This window comes from Cucumis sativus, chromosome 1, assembly GCF_000004075.3.
Source record: "Cucumis sativus cultivar 9930 chromosome 1, Cucumber_9930_V3, whole genome shotgun sequence".
NCBI lineage: Eukaryota > Viridiplantae > Streptophyta > Magnoliopsida > Cucurbitales > Cucurbitaceae > Cucumis > Cucumis sativus.
In genome coordinates this window covers 17,497,006-17,510,703 of record NC_026655.2, presented here as the reverse complement: position 1 = coordinate 17,510,703, position 13,698 = coordinate 17,497,006, and the positions used below count along the sequence as shown (strand labels likewise).

General features: G+C 32.1%; 1 long non-coding RNA gene across 1 annotated transcript; it reads right to left on the bottom strand.

The window, feature by feature from the left end:
* Window positions 1–6,629: 6,629 nt before the first annotated feature.
* On the bottom strand, window positions 6,630–8,626 carry LOC116402032. Its single transcript, XR_004214388.1, has 2 exons — window positions 8,377–8,626; window positions 6,630–8,205 (listed from the first exon to the last, which is right to left on the bottom strand). It is a non-coding gene; the product is annotated as an uncharacterized LOC116402032 (long non-coding RNA).
* Between the last annotated feature and the right edge of the window lie 5,072 nt (window positions 8,627–13,698).

Genomic DNA, 13,698 nt, shown 5'->3' with positions numbered 1-13,698 from the left:
TAAAATTTTCATCTCGGATCAAGAACCCTCCCAGACGTAGATGTTGTATCATCGAATTGGGTTAACAATATTGTACGACCCTACTATCTTTACTTGTTATATTGATTGTCGTTTCCTTTTGGGTTCATAAAAATTTACTACTATTGATTCTTTTACTGTTTTATAAAAAAAAATAGTACATATTTTATCAACAAGAACTTAGCTCAACTAGCATCTATATGAATCCAACGACAATATATCCTTAGGTTCAAAACCCTCGTGTCTAATATGTAGTAAAAAGAGTCTCGCATGTTTTTCTAATTTCTTTAAAGATAAAAGTTAGTAAGTTAGAAAGTGATCAATAAGTGTACTAAGAGTAGTGCGATATTTAGTCTGGTGTGATATATTGTGTTATACATATTATCCACTCATAATTATTGGTAGCTAGGTACGTGAAATTGAATTAACTATTTTTTTTTTCCATGAAGAATCCCATAAAAGGATCCAAGTGCTTGTATTTTGTTTTTCTTGTTGCTAACTTGATAATGTAGCTACTTCTTTTGTATTATTATCTACAATAATTCACTGAGCTCTTGACTTGAACATAATTAAGAACTAGCATAACAGTGATTAATTAGTCAAAGTTGTGATATCTTATAATTAAATATGCTTTGACTTCTTCAATTTATGATTGAACTTGAATCAAATTTCTTAGCCAACTAATATGCTTGTCCAATTGGCCCAAAGTTTACAGGCTCATCATTACTTAAGTTAGTTTTATATACCTTTCTTCCTCTTGTTTCTGTCTGTTTTGTCACATCCAACCCATTAATGTTAATTAGGTTTAACTTGAATAATTGGCTTCATTTTCTTTATGGGTTTTAGAGGTTATGAAAGGTTTGTCCGTAAAGAAATAATGTTAATTAGTTTATGTTGTGTGATTTACCTTTACCTCCTTTCAAAACCTTTACGTGATGTATTTTAATTTAATGCATTCTACAACTATTATGTTTGTAGCCTTGGTTTAACATCATTTACCTCCTTCAAACACTTTTTTCAGTTAGGTTGAAGCATTGCTAACATGAAAGTACGCCTTCACAAAAACTTTTCAAGCCAGAGATCTTTGATCTCTTCTTAATTATTTTTAATTTTGTATTTCTTTATTCTCTGAGCATATGTATGTAAACTTAGTTGTAATTTTTTTTTCTCTTCTCCATTAGGGGTTGTTGAACTATCATGTTTTTAAGGGGTTTAAACAATAATGTTCAAAAGAGATTGTGGTGTCTTGTACTTTTAACTTTAAATGGGTAATTTATTTTCAATATTTTAGAGATCTCCAATCAAATTTGGTTTTATATTATTCAAATGGTTAACTAGTTTTATTTTCCTTTCTTTGAAAAGGCATTTATAAAGTGGTTAGATACATGTTGAATAACACAAAAGCAAGATATTGAATTATACAATTTCAAGTTGTGTATCCTCGTGTACATATATAAATGAATCTCAATGCTTGTGGTCTATGAAAGCTATTTATGAAAGGAAGATCATCACCATTAAATGCTTTTGTGTGGTCCATATAAACAATGGTAGGAAGGTAAAAGAAATAGAGGCTGACTTTTTCTGTAATACAAACAAAGGCTCTAAAGAAAGAAAGAAAGAAAGAAAAGGCTGACTTAATCCTAAGAATTGAGATATTATAGTTCAGTCTACGTATATCTTCCTTAGACCACACAACTCACATTATCAAAAAAGGCATTAAAAACAAAATTATGACCATATGTTTTACTCGACATTAGGTTTTGTTTTGCGTTAAAATGAATACACCTGAATTTAAACTAGACTTTGTGACTTCTCTAATTAATAGGAGCAACTAATGAATTAATTTTGGTAAACGTCTCTATATACAGTAGGTGCTGATTTTTCTTATAAGTATTAATTTACGGATGGACAAAGAAATGAGAGAAAATAATTGAATGATGAGTATGAAGTTAATTAATTAATTAATTATTAAAGTACAGATTGGAATTTAAAATTGAGTATATAGCACCTACTTGCCTCTTTTTAAATAAAATTTTAGCTATTTAGGATGCGTTTACTTTATGAAAATGACATTAATTCAAATTTAAATAGACATTGTTATATGAATTGAGACAACAAATTAAAGATGTAGTCTCCGTCTGTGATAAAGAAAAAACACCTAAAGAATCAATATTAGTCGGTTCTATATCAATTTAATTTTATCTTCTTTGTTTTTTTTTCTTATTTTTTCTTACTATTTCTTTATTTTAAACCCAACGTGATAATTCTATCATAATTAATCACTTTAAAATAATGAACATATAAAAATTAAAAGGAAAAAGTGTAATAAACTACATGACGTATAAACAAAGATTTCATTTATCTATCTATACCATCATTTATTTGAAAAAGATAATCTTGTTTTATACTATATATATTTCTTATCTTGCAAATAGTCAAAGGATTTGTGGCCATGTATTGCCATCTTTTGTTTCAAATAATCTGTTCTTCTTACAAATCAGTTTGTTCTAATTATTTTAAAATGTGTGTCAGCTTAGAGGTGGATTTTGACATTTTCGATCGTAATTATTGTATTAAAAAACATACGTTAGTAGTGGAAGATTGTTGTTTGAATTTTAAAGGGTTATGTAATAAGATTTATTGAAGATAAAAACCAATTTGTCAACTTTGATTACTTCATCAATATTAAAGACTATCATGGAAGAAAATTGTGAAACGAGGATGGAAGTAAACTTAAATCGTGGAGAGGTTTAATTAACGTAAAATTTGATCATTTAAATATAATTTGTTTGAAAATCTCTATTATTATTATTATTATTATTATTATTATGAAGAATTGCATTTTTTAATATGAAGATGCTGCACGATTAAGAAAGTTATTTTGAATCATTATTTTAATAAATAAACTAATCCTTATATTAAAATTAAATAAATAATCCTTCGTACATTATAATTAATTGTTTTTGTCTTCTATTACCAAATGCCAAATCATCGTTCTCCCTTGTTTATCAGGCTATGGTAAGTTCATGTTTAATAATTAGACCTTGTTTAATAAGAATTTAGTTCTTAATAATTATGTTTGTTTGCAGCCAATTTCTTTTTTATCATTTTCAACTTTTCTAACTAAACACTAAGAATAATTCTAATTTTCAAATCGAATTTTCAAAAACCAAAATCACTAATTTAAAAAACACATTTTCATAGGTTTGAATTCTTAGTTTGTAAGCATTAAAAAAAAAAGTAGACAACAAAAACATAAACATCAACTATATAAATGGAAATAGTGGGAGTCTTTATTATTATTAGTATTTGGAAGCTAGGTAAGTTCATTCCCACGCAACATGGACTATATGTGTTTGTACATAAGAAATAGTGGTACAGGAATTTCAAAAGTTTTGTTTTGGAATTTCATCTAACCTTATTGTTTTTTTTCTTTAATCACAACTCTACTAACATTTTCTATTATTGTCACTGTCAGGACCTATTCACATCATATATTTTCCTACATTAAACTTATTCATACTGTTTAACCAATTTCAATCAATATCTAATTAAATTTATATATTATTCAAATTATTTTATATACTAAAATAAAGTTTTTTTAAAAATTTAACAAAACACGATAGTATTTATGAAATAATTTCAAAAACAGACAGAGTACTCACGAGCCCACCGTGAAAAATACTAATAATGCCCCGTGGTTAAGTGGCACCCAACATGCCTAATATATTTGGTAAATTATACTTTTGAAATCTTTTAAATTTGGTACATGATTGTTTAATTTTAGGTAACCAAATCTAAACGATTTTTTTTAATAAAAAAATTGTACACAATCCTTTATATTTGGTACATACTCGTTTAGATTTTATCGATTAAATTTGGCCACCCAAATGCAAACAATTTTTTTAAGATTACGTGATACATGTTCATTTAGATTTGATTATTTTTTGTAGATATCGTTTAGATTTAGCTATCCAATATCCTAATGATTTTTTTTCACAATCTTTTATGTTTGAGTCACGATTTTAAACAACCAAATAACCATTTAACTTTTTTTAAAAAAAGAATAGATGTTGTATATTTGATACACAATTGTTTAAATAGTAACTATCGTTTAGATTTTATTGTTTAAATTTCCTACCTAAATCTAAATGATTTTTTTAAAGATTTTTTGGATTGACTATCCAAATATTGAACAACCAAATAACAATTTGAAATAAATTTTTTTTAAATAGATGTTTTATATTTGGTACACAATCTTGAACCAAATATCAATTTGAAAAAAACAAAAGAAAAATTGCAGAAAAATAAGAGAAGAGGATGATGGAAAGAAAAAAATTACAGAAGACGGAGAGACGAAAAACGATGAAAATGAAGGGTAAATATGAAATATTTTAAAAAAATGATAAGTTTGATGAACGTTTTCATTTTGTTATCCGAGTCGTAAATATTTTTCCAATTTATTATATTATGAAAATGAATCTAAAAATGGAATACAAAATTTTAAACTCATATGCATGACATTCTTTTATAGAATTTTTTTCTCTCAAACCCAAAGAAGGAAAACGAAAACCATGCAAATCAGGCATAATAGAGAACTTATAGATGTTGATTTGATTAGTACTATGACGTTTTATATAATCGGTACTATGACGCTTTACTATATTTATATATATTTTCAACCGTTTTTCGTTTAAATTATTTTTTTTTGGTAGAGTAATAAATTGCTAAATGTTCAAAATGTTTTTTTGTATTCATTTAATATTAGTTTTTCTATAGATGATAGATTATAGTAATTTATGGGTGTGAATAAATTTATGAATAGCATTGTCTATCCGTGTATGAATGACATTTTACTATATATATATATCATTATTTTTGGTTCATTTTATAATATATATGAAAATAAACTCTTACTAATATTATTACTATAACAATTTAAAACTTAGGGTAGATTGATAATTTGGATTTCATAATTAGCTCTAGTTTATTGTATTAGATTGACAACATGCATAAAAACTGAAAATAAAAAACAAAGTTTAATAAGTATACGTTGAATGGAAACTTTTCCATTATTGGGCTTGCCTATCAACTTGGACTAATTCAATGGTTGAAGAACAAGGCCTACTTGTGTAATCAATTTTCTAAATAATAGTGTTATTCTTCTACTTTTATATACTTCTAATATTCTACTACTATACTTTTCTAAATAATAATAATAAGCAAAAGGTCTTAATCATTCTAAGCTAGTTCTAAATTAAATTAAAATATGATCATTGGTTTTTTTTCTTTTCTTCCAATAGTAATAAAGATTAAAAATGCCATTTTTCCAAAAGGAAGAAGAGAAAAAGAGATTAAAAACGTTATTAGAAAATATAGTATTAAGTGGACGACAGAGGGCAAAGTCAGTTTACTAAAAAACAGAGAAAGAAAGAAAAAGAAAATGGCTTATTGACTTCATCAAAATGCATTATATATGGTTTTTCTATAACATTATTCAATATATAATAACCTTCAGACGTCTTCATCCGTTGAGGTGATGTTGTTAAGAAGTAATTGATCTGCTGGATGCTTGAGACAAATAAGGGTATAAAGATGACATGCCCATCATTAAAAAACTTCTCAATATCAAACTATAAAAGATGATTATTAATGATTATAAACTAATAATTTCAATTTCATTTTAATTTGGTATTAAAAGCACTTTTTTCAGCCAAGATTTCTTTTCTTTTTGTAGTATATGAAAAGTGAGCAAGTTAAATACTCTTTAGCTATATCACAATTATTTAACTATATGAATAACTAAAGTACACACAATAAATAACACAGTGCACTTTGGTAACTCAGTTGGACAAATACGGCCTACAAGAGCTTCTTTGCTTAGATAATAAATATTATTGAGATTCATCATATGTAACTTATCTCACTAGTTACATTAAATAGTCATAATCATAATTAATAGTAAACTCAAGCTCCCCTTGAAGGTACTAGGAATCTCTTCTAAGACTATTCTGAGCTCCCTCTGACTTCGTGAATTGATTCCTCAATTCAATGGTCTTTGCATACATATATTTCTTATCTTCTCATAATTCACATATCAACAACATAGTCTGCAATGTCAAGACCAGTATGACATATTCATTAAACCTTCACCTTGAACAGCTTAATCAGACGAGTTCGTATATTTCTTTCCAGAATTGGATTTCTTTTTCCTTTAACAACGAGTTCGTATATTTCTTAACAGAATTGGATTTCTTTTTCCTTTAACAACCACCAATCTTTGCATATATATATATAATCCCAAAATATTTTATACAGATACCTTCTTCCATATAAGAAGGAAACAAACTCCTACACCAAGATTCCTAAATAGTAGGAAACCTTGGTAGCTTTATAAAAAGAAGTTTTGTTTTAATGAATATTATAAAATATTTGACAAAATATCTTAACAAATTCTCCCTTTTTGTCAAATATGTCCAAATTATTTTTTATGATCAATTAGAGTCACAACAACATAGATGAGCAACTGATATAACTGTACATCCCAGGATATACATAACATAATATAGACATAAACTAACCAAGTCATTAGCCACGACTGAAGCCAAACATCAAGACAAGCCAGAAGCCACACACACTGTAGGAGTTCACCCATTCATTCATTTTCAATAACAAATCATAGACTACAAAAAGAAAGAAGCCAACCATTATATTTGTTCGAAAATTCACCCAAAATTTCACAGTACACGTTTATACTATCAAGCAAAAACAGTAGCACAATACCCAAAACAACAACACACCCCACACTTCTCTCCTCCTTTGAGCAAAGAAAGTATCTAAGGAGACGGAGGAGGAACATTTTCAGATGAAGATAGAAACATTTTTAGATAGCGAATGAGAGCATCAATTTCCACCCTTCTCAGTAATGAAATAGAAGTGCTCAATGCCCAAGATTCACCAAATAGAGAATTTAAAATGCGGGAAATGTCACCAACAACCATTTTAGCACCAACAGAGGAAGCAGAAACGTCATCAGACACAAAGGGATTGGCAGAGCGGTTGGGATGAACTATGTGCTCAATATCGGGACATGAGAGCCTTGAAACAGTCTATAACTCAGTGATAACATGCGGGGGCGGGGGCCAGGGGCATCAAAGTCCCTTAAAATATCAAGATGCAAATGGATAATCAAACTAGAGAAGAAGTGAGGTAGAGCAATCAGAATCTTGACACCAAAGGTACCAACATGACGTAAAAGTTGATTGTAAATAAACAAACTAGCATCAACAGTAGAGCCTGTACCAATCCAAAACAAGAACTTAGAAAGCGCAACAGATACATTGGAGGCATGAGAAGAAGGAAACCAGTTTGCAATGCCAATCTTGTGAAGAATCGCACAGTTAACACTCAAGGAGGCAATAGGAATACCCGTCAGGGGCCAAACAGTAAGGGAGCCACCAGTCAACAGAAAAGCCAAAACTACAGTTGAAAGGTTGGTAAGAGCAATATCCAAAGATGTTGACAACCCAAGAAACACATTAATCACTAAAGGAGATATCAAAACTCGACGACCACTTACATGAATTGTCTAATAATTAGTGCTACTAGGGTCATCAAAGTTAGATGGCAGATTGGCAATAACTTCCCAAATGAGTCTTGGATAGAACGACCTAACATTCAGGATGGTACGAGATAGACCAAACTTGACTAATCAAGTCTATAATGGTCACACAGGACTGATGCTTATCAGAGACATTCAATTCATCGGCCAAATGTCGTTGTACAACATACTTCCACCTCTGAGCATTCTCTTCATGATGAAAAGATATGCTATCAATGGGAACAGAAGGAATATTGTGTGGAAGTCGACGTCTACCAGTTTTGATGGTGACACCCTGGGGCTTGGGTGAAGTCGTGGACTGAGGTGGAGATAGAGGATTAGATGTCCGAGCTGTAGTGGGAGGAAGGACAGATTCACGACCCATGGATGGGGAAGGAGCAGTGGGCCCAGTTGGAATATCATGAGATGGACAAATAGTCGAAATGTGCCCAGAATGAGGGGTCCAGGGATGCTGTTGGGGCAAAGGATCTGATGAACTACTAGAAGAGTCAGATAAACTCTGAGGCTGCTCGAAGTCACAGGCCCTTTTCCTTTCAAAAATGAAGGAACTGGTACTTTGTTATTACCTACAAAAAACGAAGGATTGGTACCAAGACAAGAGCGCAATAACTCGACCAACGATATGCCATCTTGTGAATCAGACCCAGAAGTTGAAACAGAAGCCACAAGAGACACACCAAACTTCTCAACAGAAATAGATGTAGAGCTATCATAAAAAATAGTTTGAGAAATTTTACCTCGATCAGCAAGGCGAACATACGGACGGCGTGAAGGAACAATCTTAACCCGCTTACCACGCATTCAGACCGGGTGTATGTTGGAACGAACAGCAGAATCACGAGGATTGACAGAGTGTTCTTGATAGTAACTGTGATGCATACTCACCATTTTGATCAAGAAGCCAACAAGAAGAAGAAGTCGATTTCTTGACACGTTAGAACTTCTTCCAAAATAACTTGTTTCTGTCGAACTCTCAACTTGAACCAAATAAACGACTGCAAGCTAAATACAAATGGGTTAAACTCAAATGGGCTTGGATACACATACAAGAAGCCCAAAAACAATAAGACAATAACAAATTGCCAAGCCAACTATCAACATACACCCAATTCAACTCGTAAATGTTCAAACGAGGTTGTATCAAGAGGCTTGGTGAAGATATCGGCCAACTGGAGAGCATATCGAACATGAGTGAGTGAAATAATTCTATCTTCAACAAGATCACGAATAAAATGATGACGAATATCAATATGTTTGGTCCGACTATGATGTCCAAGATTCTTTGAAATATCAATGGCATTCATGTTATCACGATAAAGAATCATTGTCTCTTGAGACAAACCATACTCTCCAATCATTTGTTTCATCTAGATAAGCTAAGAACATGCACTACCAGCCGCAATGTATTCAGCCTCAACAGTGGATAGGGAGACAAAGTTTTGCTTCTTATTGAACCATGAAATCAGATTGTTGCCCAAGAAAAAACAACCTTCAGACGTAGACTTCTTAACATCAAAACAACCAGCCCAATCAGCATCATAATAGCCTACAAGAGACGAGTTGGTATCAAATGAGTAATAAATGTCGTAATCATGAGTTCCATGAATGTATTTGAGAATCTGTTTAGCAACTTGAAGATGTGGGTTACAAAGATCATATTGAAACCGAGCGCAAACTCCCATGGAATAAGAAATATCGGGACAACTAGTTGTAGATACAACAAACTTCCAATCATACTCTTGTATAATTTAATATCTACAGCTTCAGATGTACAAACTTTAGTGAGTTTGACATGTGTAGCAGCTGGTGTATTTTTGGATTGAGAAGTCTCAAGTCCAAACTTCTTAATCATATTTTTAGCATACTTCGCTTGAGAGATAAAGATACCACTCTGGTCTTGCTTGATTTGCAACCCAAGAAAGAATGATAATTCACTGACCATGCACATCTCAAATTCAGATTTTATAACAGTAATAAAACTATTCACATTGTCATCAAGAAATCCGTCAAAAATAATATCATCTACATATATCTAAGCAACAATGATGTTCTTTCCCTTCCATTTTATAAACAAGGTTCTGTCTGATCCTCCTCGAACATATCCCTGTCTCTATAAATAATTAGTAAGTCTTTCATACTAGGCTCAAGGAGCCTACTTGAGACCATACATAGCTTTATCTAATTTGTACACGTTCTGGAAATATTGGATCAATGAAGCTTTTGGGTTGAGCAACATATACCTCTTCATTCAAATACCCATTTAAGAATGCACTTTTGACATCCATCTGATACAATTTAATCTTTTGTATGCACCCAATGCTAAGTTACAAGCGTATAGCTTCAAGTCGGGCAACATGAATGAAGGTTTCATCAAAATCTCCTCCTTCAATCTGAGTGTACCATTGTGCAACTAGTTGTGCTTTGTTGCGAGTGTCGAATCCTTGTTCATCTGTCTTATTTTTAAAAATTCACTTTGTCCCGATAATATTAATATTTTCTGGTTTGGGTACCAGCGTCCAGACATTATTACATTGGAATTGAAGAAGTTCTTTTTGCATAGCACTAATCCATAACTCATCATGGAGAGCTTTTGTAATTGATCACAGTTCAATGGATGAAGTATAACACACATTAGCAATTAACTTTGCATAATCAATGCGATCTTTCTTTCTGGTTGTGACTCCGCTCTGTACATCACCAATGATATAACTTGGTGGATGATTCTTAGTCACATGAGATGGAGGACCTAATTGTGGCACAATTGTTTCATGAGTGGACTCAGAGTTGTTTAACTCGTCGGGAACATCAAGCAGAGCATGTGAAACAATATCTACATGTGGTAGCATACTAGTCAGTAGTTTAGTGTTTTGTATTAGTACACATCTTCATCATCTTGATCTTTGAGGGAGATCTTCTCATCATCATTCACAACAATATTGATAGACTCCATTACTGATTGAGTCTTCGTGTTGTATACTCTGTAAGCTTGACTACTTGGTGAGTAACTCAGAAAAATCCCTCTATCAGACTTGGCATCCAATTTTCTATGATATTCTCTATCTGCAAGAATGTAACAAATACTGCCAAAGATGTGAAAATATTTATAATAGGTTTCTTACCTTTCCATAATTCACACAACGTCACAGTGGCTCCAATACGAATTGTCACTCGATGATGAATGTGACATGCAATATGCATAGCTTCAGCCCATAATCGTAATGACAAATCCTTGGCATGAAGCATTACTTTGGCCATCTCTTGTAGAGTATGATTCTTTCTTTCAATAACTCCATTTTGTTGTGGAGTTAAAGAAGCTAAATATTCATGAGTGATCCCTTCACTTTCACAGAACAAATCAAGTTCTTCATTTTCGAATTCTTTTCCATGATCGCTTCGTAATCTTATTATGTTTAGCCCTTGTTCTCGTTGTAGATTGCGACATAAATTTATACACATTTTAGTTGTTTCATACTTGTTCTTCAAGAATTTGACCCATGTGAAGCGGGAGTAGTCATCCACACAAACGAACACATATCTTTTCTTCCCAAAGCTTTTAGTTTGCATTAGACCCATGAGATGCATATGCAGAAGTTTAAGAACTCTGTTAGTATAACACTCACTAACCTTTTTATGGGTAGTTCAGATTTATTTTCCCCATTGGCAGTCTCCACAAAAAAAATTGGCATTTTACATCCAGTGTTGGAAGCCTCATAATTGCATCATGTTTAAAAGCTTTTTCTAACGTACCAAGACTGATGTGACCTAGCTTTTTATGCCACTATTGAGTTAGATCTTCTCTTGAAATATTACAAGAATCCGTTTGATTTGAGCTCCAATTATTAAAATTATCAGTCTGCCGAATTCCTCGCATAATCTCAACATTGTACTCATCGGTTACTATGCAGTTTTCTTTGCAAAAGTTTACATTATACCCTTGATCACATAATTGACTGATGCTCATAAGGTTTGTAGTGAGGCCTTCAACATATCGAACATTATTCAGTCTAGGAAGGTGTTGTCCTATGATATCTCCTTTTGCTAGAATTCTTCCTTTGGCACCATCACCAAATGTCACATATCCTGAGGAGCATTCAATTGAGTTAGAAAAGTAGGAACAATTTCCAGTCATATTCCTTGAGCATTCGCTGTAAAATACCAATCCTCTCGAGACACTTGAATGGACGTGAAGTCTATATTTCCCTTCTCTGAGTGTTGCTTAATTTTTCAAACCTTTTTAATATTTGTGACCTAAAACTCGAACTTTGACTTTTGTTGGAATTTTTGTCCTAAAACTCGTAGTTTGTAATCATACTCTGTTCAATAAAGTCGTTATTGAGATATTGAATATTATAATCTTAAATCCAATAAACCAAGTCCTGATACCATTTTTGAGTAAACTTGAACTTTATGTGTAAACATAAACGTGGATCAAGTTCGAGTATATAGCTCAAATAGTCTATAGTATATGAATAATGGTTGGGCGCCTTATTTAGAGAAACTATGGATGTTGCCCGCTTTGTACTAAGTACAAACCATGTGATCCTGAATCGTTCATGTAGAGACATGAAAGTGGGGGCATCCTATGTAAAGTGTTTACATAAGACTGAACCATGAATTAGTCACTTTTATGTTATAACATCGTTTACTGTTTAAAGCTGACTATCTCGATTATTGATGACCTAGGTAACTTAATCTTAATCCTAAGCTAACTATGAACTCCTATTCATACGAGATAATCCTTAGATCTGCATAGGTGAGGGCAACTTATCAGCATTAGACCAATAAGCCTCCCATTTCAGAGGGAAGATCGGGTGGATAGCGAGGGACATAGGGTGTAAGACGGAATTCACTCTTACCCACTTTAGGGTTAGTAGATAGGTTGTTCTCTTAAGCACTGAATCCAAGTCTTGAACAAGGGGCCCCACCCTCTCATTGGCCCGAGAGCGATTAAGTTTATAGGTTGAACTTTAAACCAATTGTTCAATAGTAGATTAGTGGAACTTAATGAGCAAGATCTAGTATTGGGGGTAAAACGGTATTTTGACCTAACCAAAGTTATGAACAACCTGTGAAAGATTAACTTACTGATTATGGTTTTATCAAATGGACACAAATATATCTATAGTGAGGGGAGTGCAACTACGAGACTTTAGTGGAATGACCCGTTAGTTAACGAATGTTGATTAACTCGGTCTAAAAGAGTTTAACTAGTTAATCATAAATTGTTGGAGCCCATGATTTATAGGTCCATTAGGTTCCTCTGTTAGCTCATATGGAATAAACTTAGAATAGTATGATGGAATAAGTTGAATTGTTCGAATTGGGAGAAGAAAGAGAAATCGACAAATATAGTGATATAGTTATCGATCTTCTGATTAGAAATAGGGCTTTATGTTTAAATAAGATTTAAATACTATAAATATGAATACAAAAGCTCGGAATTGATGAAAATGATCAAAGTTGTAAAAAGTCAAAATGTTGACTCTTGACTTTAAAATGTCAAACTTTGACCGGCCTTATATTCAAATGTGATTTGAATTTTTGAAAAATGAATGCAGATTCATGCTTGGAAGGTTGGAATTACTCAAGACGGACAAAATTGAAACAAGTCAAAATATTGACTTTTGACATGAAAGGTCATGACCATTTTACCCTTGGACTAAGTTAGTGGAAAAATCCAACATTTTGTTGGATAATCCCACTTACACTTAGTGGGATATGTGGCTACATGAGATGTAGACACCTAGCCCACTAAGTTTCACTAATTGTTAGTGGAATATTAGGTGTTGAGATTTGACAAATTAATTACATGCATTTTTGTATGTAATTAGGTTATAAATATGGGTGTTTTCAAATGGTTAAAAAAACTTTTAGAAATTAGTATTTTATTACACTTCAAAATCACAACGAAAGAAACTTCTACCTTCCAATTTCCTTTTATCTCCTTTATTTTCTACACCAAATTGGATCCCACAACCCAATTCTTTGTCCATATGATAGTAGGTGACTACTAGTGGTGGTCTCGATTTGAATTGGTAAGGAGATATCGAAGATTTTCG